The 14,894-nt window shown below is 39.1% G+C and overlaps 1 long non-coding RNA gene across 1 annotated transcript; it reads right to left on the bottom strand.

Annotated features, from left to right (window-relative positions):
• Nucleotides 1-343: 343 nt before the first annotated feature.
• LOC135317678 (uncharacterized) lies at nt 344-14,626 on the bottom strand. The gene is made up of 3 exons (XR_010376426.1): nt 14,610-14,626; nt 3,420-3,599; nt 344-377 (listed from the first exon to the last, which is right to left on the bottom strand). It is a non-coding gene; the product is annotated as an uncharacterized LOC135317678 (long non-coding RNA).
• Nucleotides 14,627-14,894: the final 268 nt, after the last annotated feature.

The following is a 14,894-nucleotide window of genomic DNA, read 5'->3' on the forward strand; positions in this document are numbered from 1 at the left end:
GATTTTGGCCAAAGCTGAAACTCCTAACTGAAAGCTGAAGCACTGAAGTCTCCCCTTTCACAAAGATTTACCTTCTGCAACAACAGCAAAATTCTTACTTCTAGTCCTACGTCCCTCTCAAGTCATTTATACAGCAAACATACTTCACTCTATTTCTGCTAAAATTATTTGCATTCAAAATATTCTCATTTTATTCTAAATTAAGCCATATGCTGCTGGTGATTTACAAAAAAAGAAGTCTTCCTCCATCGTTTAAATAGATCAGAGCAAATGTTCACATATATATAAATGAGTGTAGAGTTGTCTTTTTTCTGCTGATCTTTTCTTCCTATGTGGATCTGATGTTTTGCCTCTGAGAATAGAACTTATTAGCAACCCTAAAGTAAAAAAAGACAGGATATTTTTCAGCAAGAGCCTCCTCTTTGCCAAACATCCTAGAGTTTGTCTCCAAGGACTTTAAAAGAAAGGAAAGAATGAAGAACGGAAACCATAAAGCATGCATTACTGCTATCATCTAATTGCTGAATGAATAGCACAGTTGTTTAGTCTGATTGCACTAAGCTAGTTATCCACTGCAAGCTTCATTGACAAAAAGGGAATCTACACAAATTATAGGGAAATTCAAGCACTAAAGGAATGTTTTGGTTCAGAGGTTTGCAATGACTATTGGCTTTGGTTCCTGGCACAGTTTGCCTTTGCCATATGAACTCTGCTGGGCTGGGTCAGCCCAAAGCCTTCCAAAAAGCCTGAGAAGAGGACAGACTTCCTTGTCATCTGTATCCCATAAATAAATTAAAGTGATGTTCTCCAGTTAGAGTTTGTTTCTTGGCAGGCTAATCTGCAATCAGAGAAAGAAAAGCCTTTCATTTGTGGACTCCAACTAAAGGAAGGAAGCTTTTGTATGCGGATTCACCAGAGACCAAAATATTAAAAAGTGGAAGAGGAAAAACATATGTTGTAGTCCCCTGAAAAATAAGCGGATCAAAAAAGTGCCTTAGAGACATGCCCTCAATTGATGATGTTGAAAAACAAAGCATTCCTTTACACGGAGCAGGCAAAGTAGTTTTACCACCACCACCTTATTACAGCATAAGAACAGGTTTTTCAGGCATTTTTTTTTCCCTAAGTCATACCCTCTGTACGGAAATGGCAAAAAAAAAAAAAAAAAGAAAAAGCAGCAAGCCTAATACGCCAGGTTCCAGTGGGCTTTCGTTCTCCCTCGTATCATTCTGCAGAATGCACGTATAAGTATGTAGAATGACAGGGATATGGATTCTACTTCCCTGCTATTTGTATGACATCACAGCCAAGAAGTAACTGCAGCAAGTACAAGCAGTGACACAAGCATATTCAGTGTAGCCTTCTGTATATTTTGGTCACAGAAAACATTGCAGCAGAACAGCTACTCTTCTCTTCTTGCAGCCTACTGCAAAGCTCCATCATCCTCTCCTTCCATGTTACCACTTGCATTCAGGCTCTTGTCTCCCATGTCATCAGCCTATTTCTTTCAAATTTTCCTGCATTCTTTGCTTCCCTGAAGTAAACTTTCAGTAGGTATTAATTCCCTAGTTAAATCTCCGTGAAACCTGATTACACCCACTGAAATAAAGATATCTCATTTTTTTCCACATTGAATGATTCAGAAATAAAATGAAAGCAGGAACATGGTAAAAGGCTGCAGTTGGAGACAGCATATCTCTAGAGGGACTTCTGTGAGTCTCTGACCTTTCTAGAAAGCATAAACACTCCACTCCCAGGTCACGCTTCCCTGTTTTGGGGGCTCCCTGTGCTTGGCACAGCTGATCAGGGGACCTGCTCTCCACTGGCCAATGTGGCAATACCTGTGTTGCAGATGCTGCGCGCAGTGTGGGAGGTGAGACAGGGACTTAACAGAGTGAGTCACACAGAACAAATAACAGAAATGCTTAATGGTTATTGAATTATAATGCCAAGACAGTTTTTTGCTAGTATGACTTCCTCTGTCTGGAAAATGAGTTTAAGCTTTGCCAATGAAAGAGCTGTTTAGCTGCAGCTTCAGCAACCCTTTGCGAGTATAGCCGTATCAGTCACACCAATAAGCAATTCTAAACACCAACAAGCTCTGAGATCTGTTGCTTTGACATCTGTATCAACTGCTATAACATACCTATAACGGATAAGTATTGTTTGAATATTGGCTGCATCTTGTTTGGAAATATTTTATCATCTCAAATTTGGACCCTCTTTACGTTATAAAACACATTACAGGAAACTGAGAATTAAATCAAATTAAATTAAATTTAGGTCCTATTATGTTTAAGTTAATGGAAAATGCACTACTGACTTTACTCAGATCTCAATGAGACCGCAGATGTCTTTCTTACTTTCTTTCCAAACTCTATTGTTAAAAAAAATTCGTTACTATTTCTCTTTCTTCCCACAAACCAGAAATAACATTCAAAGTATAATGATTATAACCAGGAGCTGACTCTATGAAGACAATGAATATACAACTACAGAATTTTACTTTCCTATGTTCTTGTTTACTGGCCTTTGCAAGTATATCCATGTCAGTTCTCCTATCTCCTGTTGAGGCAGTTGTAATTTAAATCTTGTTTGCCTTTCAAATAACTCTTAATCATTCAAATAAGGTTTCAATGTGGTAGGAAAGCATGGCTGTGAAGGATCAGGTATTGAAACTGAAAGCAATTAGCCGTAGGTGCTGTCTTTCTGTATGTCTTACAGAGCACCAAGCACATATCCTGCACTTAACAAGGAAGAAATAATAATTAATCTTACGTTTCTGGCAAGATACAATCTAAGCAAGAGCTTAATGCATCTGAACCACTGCTCCTCATTCTTGGAACAGGAAATTGGATTTCTGTTTCTCATGTGGAGACGATCTTAAATAAACTCTGGCCAAGGCTGTGGATTCAATAATACTTCTCAGAGAACTGGAAGTAGTGCTGATGATGCTAATGTTTTCAAGAGAATGGCCTGATGCAGACATTCATGTTTAAGGTGTATCTCCTGTGCCACATGACTCCATTTCCTCATGTGTCTACTCTGACTGCAGTTGCCTGACTTCATCCCTCAGCAATTTGGGGTTAGTAGCTTCTTTAAGATGTCCTGGTTCATGATCTGAAAGGTTGGGGGTGGAAGGAAAGATATTTTTAGGAGGTTCTGTGGTACCTACTTGGGCTTTGGGTGCCATTGTGCACTGTCTTCATGAAAGGGTACTTGGTACTTTTGGGTATGACATCTCTCAGGCTCAAAATCACTTATGCTTTCAACTCTCCTCTTGACCTTTTTTTTCCAAATCTTGTACCCAATATTGTACTGCAGGGTTTGCCTGAAGGCTAATTTCACTTTCCCATGGGAGAAAGCAAGAAACACACCGCTTCGCATGCACGGTGGCAGGGGAATTACTACTGTCTTACCACTGGCAACCTGCTTGCCAAAAGAAAAGAGAGGCAGAAGAACACACGGCTGTGGAGGGTAGCGGGAGGTGGGGTTGTTGGGAATTCCTCTCCCTCCTTTCTCCTGCTGATAGCTCCTCTGAGCTGGCTCCATCTTCTGACCCTCCTTCCTCCTCAAGTTCCTGTTTATATGAACATGCTCTGCAGAAAAAAAAAGGTGAAAAAAAAAATTCCCATTAAGACCAGCAAATAAAGGCTACTAGGTTTGCACAGTGATGGGGAGCACCATTGCCTCAGCACTGTTTTCTGTACCAGTCTGACTCAGCAGTAGCCCTCATCTTCAAGTTTTTCCTCCGTATGCTTGCATTCTCACTTAAATGGTGACTAAAACACTTCTCAGAGCAATCAAAGTAGATCAGCAGCACAACCATGACAGTAGAAGAAAGACCACTTCAATCTCTACCAGGTAACTTCCTGAAAAAAACCCAACTTTTTCACACTGATCCAGTGTCACATGAAAACACTTTGATAGAGTACTAGGAATATCACCACTCGTACATGATTTTACACAGAAATAACCTTTTCAGTAAATCTATTTGCTGTTCAAATTCATCTGAAGAGCCAGCCTCAGTTATTACTCTGTAATATACTATATTTCTCACCCTTTCTGGTCAAAAAAGAACAATTACTAAGTATGTACAGCTCAGAATCATATTCAGTTTTCTCATAACAGGTTTCTAATTGCTGTCTGAGCCACAGAAAGGAATACAACATTGACAATTTTGGTACGTTCCAGACAAACTTATGAACCCTGGGATGCACAATTAAAAGTCAGTAAATTTAACCTGATCCTTTCAAGTCTTCAGAAAGCTTTTGCTTCTGCTTCAGTTTGAAAATAATAATAAAAAAAACTATATGGTTAAATATATCTTTTACCTAATTGCAGTCATTCATCTCTGTTATTAAGATACCTAGAATTTTTGTTGAGGCTTAGAACAAAAGAAAAAATCAACATCACTTGAAAACATCCAAAGAGCTGGATTTTTCCTGTCTCAGAGGCTAGAGCCCTAATTTCCATGGTCTGCTTCTGAGGAGCAATGTTACTTGGGCACATCAGCTAATCTCTGGTGTCTCCATTTTCCACAAGTTTAGTGTTATCTTCTTCTAGACTCCCCTGAGACTTACAAACAAGAGAAGATGTAGTATGTATGTTAAATATTGTTCTCATTTAAATACAATTACCAAATTAAAAATTCAAGTCTGTTACTTTTTCTTGTTAGTACTTGTGTTCCTACCCAAAAAAAAAAAAAATTATCCAGTGCACATTCATCCAAGATGCTACATTTTGTAAATGGAAATTACTCCATGCTGATAGGAGAGCAGATATTTTTCATGCCCCAAATGTGAAGAACTGCTTTTATCTAACTGAATCTGCCCTTGGTTTTGAGCCTGGGCGTAACACAGACAATGTAAATGTAGCACATAGTTCAGTAATTAACTGTTTGGAAACAATTCATTGTAAATACTTTCATATTTATAGCCTCTATGAAACAATGAAGATAACATCTGAGAAGGCTCCAAGTGAAGCAGGAAGATACTGCAAAGGATGTGCCATTGTCATTATTAATAAAGCTTCTGTCTGACATGAGCACAAGGTACAGAGATTAGTATCAGCTCTGTCCCTGGAGGGAAGAGACAATGCAGAGCTTTAGCAAGAAGAATGACACACCCTTCTACGATAGCATACGTGGAAGGTGAAGCGTCCTTCATGGTTTGCTCGGTTCCATTTGCGCAAATGTCATGGCAAAAAGTACCTTTGCTATTCACTTACAAAAGCCTTGCACAACATGTCTGTAATTCTGTATGGACTCCTGGCACAGATCTTTTGGCCAAACTATTTACCCAGTGTCAGAAGAAATGCTTTTGTTCCTTGTGTGCTAACACCACAGGCTTGCACTCTGACTTTGTTAATGAAGGTAAAAATGCTCTTTCACAGATACACACAGGACAATAAATTCTGAGTAATTTCCAATCCCTTCAGAAAACAGCTACAACTGTATTAAAGAATGTTGTTATAGAACAAAACAACAACAATAAATAAACCAAAAATAGCAAGCCTGATGAGTATCTCTTCCTGATTTTCCAAAAAGGGAAGATTCAGTGAAACTAAACCAGATGACAAAACCATTCCTATTTCTGAGAATAAACTGTAATCCAGTCCCAATATGTAGAAGCGGAAATTGCTATTGCTGTGAGTATACATTTTTTTACCCTTCTTATAAACAACCTTTAGAGAGGGACAGGATGTGAGAACACCCATCCTCTGGTGAGTATGCTAAATCATCACGCTATTTTTTTGCTGTAGATCAATAAATCTCAAATTCTCTAGACAAATAAATACAATAGGGAGGCTAGGAATGAGCTCTTAGGGGTGGTAGTTTCTTAATCCAACACAGTACAGACAAAACAGAAAAACTCACTGTTTCTTCAGCGACTTCTCCAAGGTGACCCATGCTCTCTCTATAGCTTTAAAATGAGGAGACATCTCTGGGCTTAGTGGCACTGACTGGCTCACACCCACATTGCCTAAGTGTCTTCCTTTCTATACCACATATGTCTTGGACAGGGTTAGTTGGCATAGTCCAGAACTGAGCCAGAGGAATAGTGCAGACAATCAATAGTTAATTTAGGATATGATTGTTACGGACTAACTGCTCTGAATGTGCAGTAATAATAACTACAAACGAGTAGGAACTAATCATTCGCAGTGTGTCTTGTTTATGACCATCAATCCAATAAAGTCATGTTTCAAAGACTAAAACTGGCCTGATTTATCATTCAGTCTTCTAAACAATCCTATAACAGTGACCTCTAATTCCATGAAATATAAATATTTATGCATAAATACATACATACATATAATGGGTTGCAACAAAGGGTTCAGTGCTTTAACTTTCTCTTTGGCCATCATTTGTTTAGCTGCATAGACATAATATTTGTTCTTGTAACAGTGCATGCAAAAGAAAAGGTATGATACAAAAAGTGACAATACCTAAAGAGCAGAAAGCTTTGAAAGGTCAATTAAAAAACCCAAGCATACAGAAATACACTGTATGCACCTCACTCTACACATTATAAAGTGTATTATACTCTACATCTTATTTCAGTTTTCCCACTGCAAAGTTCCTTCTCTCCCTATTTGACATCCCTCACTTCTTACAATTCATAAAAAACCATACATATCAACAGCTTACATGACATTCAAGCAAGAATTACTACAGTGAAATAGTTGAGTAATGTGACACAATCTAGCAAAATCCTAGTATCTTGTCTTATTCTTCTTATCCTACTCCTGTGTCTCCTTCCTTCAAATTATCAGTTATTATCCTCAATTACCTTGCTTTCGCTATGTTTCCAAAGCCTCCAGTCCTGTGGTTCCTCCTCCCTGCTGATGGTCCTGCGGCCGGATCATCTCCCCCCTCCTCTCCTGCACTTCTCCAAGTCTCCCTCAGCTCCATGCTCCCTTCATAGCACCCCAGCCCAGTCAGTTCTTTAATCCTTTCTTTCCCCACTCTCAGCCTTTAATTGACCTTCCTAAAGCAACCACTGCCAGCCACCACTTCCCCTTCTATCTCCTCCTCCACCTCTTTTGCTGGTCAGTCTGGGAGGGAGATGATAAGTGGGAGATGCAAGTGGGAGACAGCCTGTCTCCCGGCCTGGTGGCTGTGCGGAGGCACAGGGGTGTGCGACACTCATGGCAGGGGCTGAAAATCTGCTGAACACATGAGAAGCTGGCAATGCCCAAGGAATGAACCAATCCAGAAGGGAGACCAAATGTCGATGTCGTCAGTGCACACCACTTGGCAAATGTGATATATGCTAAAAATCGAAAGCAATGGAGAAGGCACAGGCCTGAGCTTCTGCTAAGTTGTCTTGTACAAAATACGTGTAAAACACTACCTGATCTGAAGAGTGGCACCTTGTAACTGCTCTGTATTCAATTCTCCTGACTCCAAGAGAACCCAGGCTCATGAAATAAGCATATGAATACTGTAGTATGTTGTGGTTAAATGTTTTTTAACTTTTTGCCTACCTGTCACAGAAAATTACGATATGTCATTTAACTGAAACATAATGCGCCTAAGAGGACTGAGAGTCTGTGTGAGGTTAATTTATTATTCTTTTTGATGGGTGGTGGTTTGAAATGAAATGACTTCTAACAAGCTCTCTTTCTTTTTTATTTGTTCTTTTTTAGTGAGGGTGTGGGGGTAAAACCTGCATCAGTAGATTTGTTTTGACAGTAAAAACTATCTCCCCAAATGAGAAAGACAAATGTTGGAAATTAAGATTAGTCCTGCATGTGTGGACAGACCATGCACAGATCAAGAATTACTCCATACACAAAAGTAACATATCAATGGCCTAATTTGTTAGCTGGCACCCAGTCAACCCTCAGAGCCACCCAAGGTAGAAAAAAAATATAACCAGCTTGCTGATTCTTAGCCAGTCTTGCTTTGTTCTTCTTTCATTCAGAGGAAAGGCCTTTCAAAAACACTTCATTTCTCCGCTACATGTATTCATATCCTCTTTTTATATTCATTTCATTGGATAACAAAGGATGTTATGCTCAGCCATAGCAAAACATTTGTATAGACAAGCTCAGCAGGAGTTTTCATGTTGTGCTGTCAACACTGCACAATGGCAGCCCTTTTTTAAAAAAAAATGAACCTTATGCAGAAAAAAGTTCAGACATTCAGAGCAATTAATATCTAGTGATATAAACTGAACTGGAGGCTTTGCATTGCATTGCCATTTTAACAGCTTGTAAAAACATTGATTCTGAGATTGGAGGTACCTTCTGTGAATGGACACACAGCAGCACAAATGTGTGGAACATAAGAATTTCTATCAATTCTTAATCCCAGTGCTAAGTTTTTGAGATCTTCTTATATACTTTAAAGAAATGTTCTTGAGCATGTCACATCCCTCCACGTATTTTTCCCTAGGTAAGTAATTGTTTGACACAGAAGATGAATTCAGTAAAAAAGATATGACAAAATTTCTGAAGTGTGAAATCCTGAAGTGTGAAATCCTGAAGAATATGACTTGCTGTGTAACACCTTTTTCAAGCAAAGGGTTTATTTTTCAATATGCCCTAAATATTTTCTGAAATTAAGAAATTCAAAACCAAAACAATGTATAATATATACAAAAAGAAAGTTTGACTGAAGTGTAACTCTTTCCCTCGTAAGAATAGATCAGTCTGATCTATTCTTTGACAGTTGGACTTGATGATCCTAGAGGTCTTTTCCAACCTTAAGGATTCTATGATTCTATAAGGTTATATGGTAAATTTAGCCCTTCCACTTATACAGAAAGTTAGAGATTTGCCATTGACTTCAAAGGAACTTTAGCGGATTTTGTGTCTGAATATAACTCTACGTGCTTGTTACCAAAGGGCATTTGCAGCACCAAAAAATTCTTCATAATATTTCCTGTTAGCCGTATACTGATAAGGCTCAGTATGAAACAATTTTTCTGCTGTCACAGATACAAACTAATTTCTGATTAACATCTATATACAAAAAAATGAAAATGAACTATGCATGTTAGATAACATAACATCTGAAAGGCTCATTAGAAAATAAAAGGATAGGTGACCTGTTCACAAAAGCAGCTAAGCCTTAGACTAGGCATGACTGCAAGAGGCAGGTGAGCTCCTACAGGCATAGGGTACAAAAAATAAACAGATGTAGTTCAAAGACCAGTTTGAATGGACTGAGTAGGCTTATCTTCTCTGCAGTAGATGAATATTCCTTCCTCTCTGAAGGGAAATATGCTTAATTTCAAGTACAAAACTCCTAAAATTCCAGAGAGAGGCATTTTCCTAAAATATCGCTAGGGTGGTAATACCTGTGCATACTTTCCACTGTATGTGCCAGTGCCATGAATGACTACACTAACAGGAAATTGTTGAGGGCAGGTATAGCTACCACATACATTTTTCCCTTTCTTAACAAACTATGGAAACCATTCTCTCTATTACCTGGCCCCCACTCATCAAGACATCAATATTTATGTTTCCCACATCAATATATAGTTTTCTTATGCCAAAGCATGGCTTTCATTCCTTTAATTATAAGCTTATTGATTGCAAGAGCTTACCAGGCCACATACCAGGCCTTCACAAAGAACAATTACATGTATCAAAATACATTTTTCAACTTTCTTAAAAAAAAAAATCATTGTAGTGTTTGAGACGTATGTTCTCCCTCTACATCGAATGTATTTCATTAAAAACACAGTTGGATACTGCCAAATTCCTAAGTCTATGTTGAAGATTTAAGTTATTGTGGTTTATGTATGTTTCTAATAGAAATTATTATCATGTAAGGGATCGATAGATGAAATGCTTTTTCTTCTGCACAAACTTTTACTGGCTAAGCCAAGCTAGTAAACAAACAGTTTCACCAGCAGAGAGACACGAAAAGGGTACAGGAGAAGGAACTTTAACTCTCTTGTGCTTGTGCTGGCTTCAGATCTAATTTTCAAACAAAAAAATATTAATACATAGGTAATTAAAAAAGAAAACCAACACAAAGGTGTTCATTTGAATAAAACAGTAGATCATGGACATTTTGAACTTTGGATGTGCTGGCTAGAGGAAACAAACTGTAGGGCAGATGGGGATTTGGACAGGCTGGGGTTTGAAGCTGACATTTGATGAGAAGTCACTGAGAAACAGAATCACCATGTAATATTTTGTAGACTTTACTAGAAAAGCTTCACAAGACTGCAGGCCAACACAAACCCAATGGCTATGTCTATGCTGGTAAATAAAAGAGGACCAGAGACCGAAACAAAATGTGACACTGTTTTTGGAGGTGGTCCCTGGAATAAATTATCCCCAGAACTGTGCCACGTATTGACTCAGAAACAGTTGTTTGGAGAGATCCTCCCAAAGCCTGGGACTGAGCCAGCAATTAAGCAGTGCCTACAATGAAGGATCCAAAACTCCACTCCTGTCCCTTGCCTTCTTTTATTTAGCACACAGTGACAATTTGTGCCTTTGACCTAAATATTGCCAACGGTGGCAAGTGATTATAATATTGTTTCATCACCAGGATAGATGCAGTACAGTCAAATGAAGGATTTCTTTGAGGTTTCAGAGCCTAGAAGACAAGGCTATGTTATAGACAGCTTTAGCTATCATTTATTTTGGCCTCCGTGACACACAGCAAATGATGTGGTATGGCTCCACACTTAAAGCCAAGCTTTCATGAAGCTTTCTAGCCAAGCCTGATGAGTGTAAATTGCCCACTTTAACTGGACAAGCAAGCTCCACAGTTGCCTATTTTGGTTTTGAAAAAGTTCCCCCAACCACATTAGCAAAGTATTTGAGGACATTTATGGAAGTGTAATTAGACAGACACTCATTTCCTTCCTCTTCTCCTGCTTCTCTTATTGCCCACCCCAGCAAAACAAAAAAGTATTTTTACAATGACTTTGGACCAGCAACAGACAGAACCAAAGACACTTCACTAATGCTCTCCTTATATAGGCCCTAAACCAAAACTTACTTATTCCTGTTGGTTTCAAGACCTTTTCATACCTAGGCCTTAATCTTACATTGCTGGCTTGATGCCCTGGGGTATGGATCCAGAGCCCCATGTAGGATATAGGGCTTTTGTTAGATGGAACAGCTTTCCTAAAGTGAAGATTTAAAGTGGAGGCTTTGCCATGTCGTTGAGAACTCCATCTTGTGCAGCACAAAGCCACTAGTTTTGAGACAATGCCATAGGAACAGCATCTTGTGCCAGATACTACATTTATTCAGGGTTACTTGAGCAGAAGTAATAAGAAGCATTAAAGCAATGTTTACATAATGAAATGTAATATCAATCATGCTATGTACATTAGTAATAAAAGTAGGGATTGAGTTGTTTTGGACAAAACTGAGCTTCCTTCTTGAGAATGGAAAACTACTAGCAGACTGCAAATTTACCCCCCTATTTTTAATTTTATTTTTCACCTAGTGTTACTATGATTGGTTGTAGCTCATTTTGACAAAATGACAAAATTATTTTCTGAAATTTTTGCAATATTTTTGTTTGCAACTGTTACTCTGCCACCTCATCTTTGCGGCCTGTAAAATTTACATGGCTGTTTAATATGATGAGGGAAGAATATGAGGGAGTAAAAATGTAAGTCATCCACAAAGCAGAGTATCAACAGAAGTCTACCATCCAAGGATAACAAAATTAAATAGTGCTTTTAGAAAATAGTATTCTGATTAACACCCTATACAAAGAACCATGTTGAACACCTTTGCCTCCTTAGGGACACAGCTCTGCAAGAAAATGGTCTCAGATCTCCCTTGAAAAAAGTGCTCTTAATCCACCTCACTGATTTCTGGTGAGGAATTCCTGTCTGAAGGGAGACACTGCCAGCAAATTCACATCAAAGAAGCCGGAGGGCAAAGAGCAGAGTTCAAAGCCTGTGTGACCTATTTGCACTTTCTATGGATAGCCCCATGTCCCACCTATGTAAAGAGCTACATCAGAGGCCTCAAACCTGCTTCCTATAAAATTTGCACCAAGGCTAATCAGCTCTAAATCAGAGAGAAATTCCTTATTTCCACCACCCTGTTATATCTGACCATAGCTTGGCCATATGGAGAATAAAAACCAGGTATTTTATACATGGGTATAAGAAGGAAGACAGTCGATGCAGAGAAGACTGGACCTTTCCCAGAGGGAGGTAGGCAACAGCTTGTCCCCCTCCCCTGCCCACCTCCAGGGGGACAAAGGTAGCTCTTAGGGCACTGATAGGAGAAGGAACTTGCTGGCTCTGGAATACTAATGACTTCTCTTTTCCTGCTTAAGCATCTTACTTTTCCTTTTACTGGTGGTTCCTCACAGGTGCAGAGGCAGACAATGCTTATTACAGAGGGGTTGGACTGTATGACCTTTAAAGAACCCTTCCAACCTAAATCATTCTACGATTCTGTGACTTTTTAACATTGTATTGGGTGATCTGTCCTCAAACTGGATGGCTGTACCTCTTCCACAAGACTGTATTCCCTGTTCAGTAAAATTATTTGAAAGCGAACTATTATGATGACTGTTATACAGATTACACACACTTAGCTAAGCATATTTACCTTTTTCTTTATTTTGATTACTCATGGCTATAACAAATCTCCCAGCATTTGGCAGCAAAATCTGCCCAAGCTAAGAGAAAGCTGTGACCAACCTTTCTGCAAGCAGAAACAGGAAGATGGGTCCCACAGTATGCTGGTTCCTCAGCAAAGTACAGGCCTACTTTTCCTCCAGCTTTCCCACTCTCTACATTTTTGGTCATATGTGCTAACTAGAGTCACCTCAGGCCTGTGGTAGCACATGGCAAACCAGGGCACAAAACCTGGCAGTGATGGGAATCACCGGCTACATGACAGACACAAACAATATAGCAGCTCTTAAAATGGGATGTAAAAGGCTGGGACACTGCAAAACAGCCTGAAGAACAGTAAGAAACAGCTGCTCAAAAATATGTCCGTGACCTTTCCATGACAAACCCAGTGGGGAATAGATGTACTCTACAAATGATAAGGGAACAGCCAAATGAAGTGCAAACTGGAGAGGCAGACTGAAAAAGGGACTGGACAAAGAACAAGAGGAGAAATTACCAAAAAAGGAAGAGACTAGTGGGACCCCATGTACAGAAGAGGAGGAAAGTAAAGCTTTATGCCAAGGCAGAACCCTAAAAAAGCCCACAGGAAAAGCAGATGGGAAATATGTATGGAAACAGTGCTAACACCTGCAACAGGTGTGTTATTCTTTCAATATGAAGAAAACGGTTCCAACCACCTATGACCACAGTGCAAGCACTGAAAGAGAGCTGTCAAAATGGTGGAAAGGATGAGCAGTCCCAGGCGATTACTTTGCATACAAGGAAAGTAGTTCAAAGTATTACCTAAGGAAAACATGATAGAGAACCAGGACAAAAAGGACTGTCATAACAAAGGTGTTGCTAGATTTATTGAGTAATGCTCTGGAATTTCTAATCATCATATTCCCTATAGGAACAAATGACACCAATGAAGAACATTTATATAATATATAGGCAGCTATTTCTTCAGACAGTAAGAACAAAAAAAAAGATAATTGGAACTGTGCAGATAAGTAACTTGCAGAAGTTTTCCCCTTGCCAAGCATGGGTGAAGAAAGTAAAATGCTGATACTGGAAGCCAACCAAGGGAAGATCTGATAGGATAAGTTGGAGGATTTTGAATGCACAGATCACTGGAATGCGTCCTGCAGCCGGAGCCAACTCTTTGGATTGCACCTTCTCCGTTTATGCAGACAGATTGCCAGCCTCCTGGGCTTAGAACTGGCAGGGCCTGTTAGGCAGGCCATAAACCTTCAGGAGAAGGAGGGAAAGGGAAAGCTTTCGCTTAATTTGAATAATCCAACTTGTACTTCCAACATACAAATTAAGCAAGAAACTAAAACTGTTCTGAAGCAAAAGATGAAGGATAACAAGAATATAATGCCTGACGCAAATGTGTGGGGAAACAAGCAACAACTGGAAGGTGCTGTACTAAATAAAGGAGATTACAATCTGGAAAGACTAACTGAAACTTAGTGGGATAATTCCTGTGTGTTGAAAAGGCAGGATGCAGTATGCATGGGAAAGACAGAATGGAGAAAACTGATAGGTGTAAAAAGTGTTATATAACGCTTTCAGAGCATATACGCTATAATTTTGTTAGTGACAACAGTAAAATGGTAAAAATCTCAGGTAAGCATATAAGAAATTAAAAAAAAAAAAAAAAAGAAAAAAAAAGGGGGTATAAAAAACCTGTAGCAATAATAGCATGCATTTCCTTTAGGCCACCACTCTGGAACAGAGCCAGGAAAGGCACAAACCTCTGAGTGGGTTTTAGTTGATCAGGTCTCTGGATGGTGCATACAGACACAAAGATATCGCATACAATGAATTCCAAAGAATAAAGATGATGAGTTGGGTCAAAGTTTCACCTATTGGGAAAAGGGCACTTAAAATATGGAAGCAGAGCATTTGAATCCACTACAGCAAGAAAATAATTCAGAGAGCAAAATGTTGGAAGGGTATCAATTCTACTTGCAGAAAGATTTTAGAGAGCATAAACAATTGAATATGGGATGAGAATAAATGTTTGAAGCTTACCTTAATGGAAGAAAATTGGAAACTCTTGGGGGAAATGCAACAGGACTAAAACTCATCTGTGGGGAAAAAGAAAAAAAAGGAGAAAAAAAGGCAAAGCAATGGTCAGACTGTCTTCAGAAGGGCTATTCAGGGTTCAAAGAACATATACAGGAAGGAGTGGCAGGAAAAGAATCCAAGGAGCCTTAAGTCTGAATAGGCCAAAAAGGGAAAAGAAGAATAACAGGACTTTTGTAGCTAGAGAAGGGGGAAAAGAAGTAGAGAGATAAAAAGAGACTATACAGATGA

Source organism: Phalacrocorax carbo, chromosome 1 (assembly GCF_963921805.1).
Source record: "Phalacrocorax carbo chromosome 1, bPhaCar2.1, whole genome shotgun sequence".
NCBI lineage: Eukaryota > Metazoa > Chordata > Aves > Suliformes > Phalacrocoracidae > Phalacrocorax > Phalacrocorax carbo.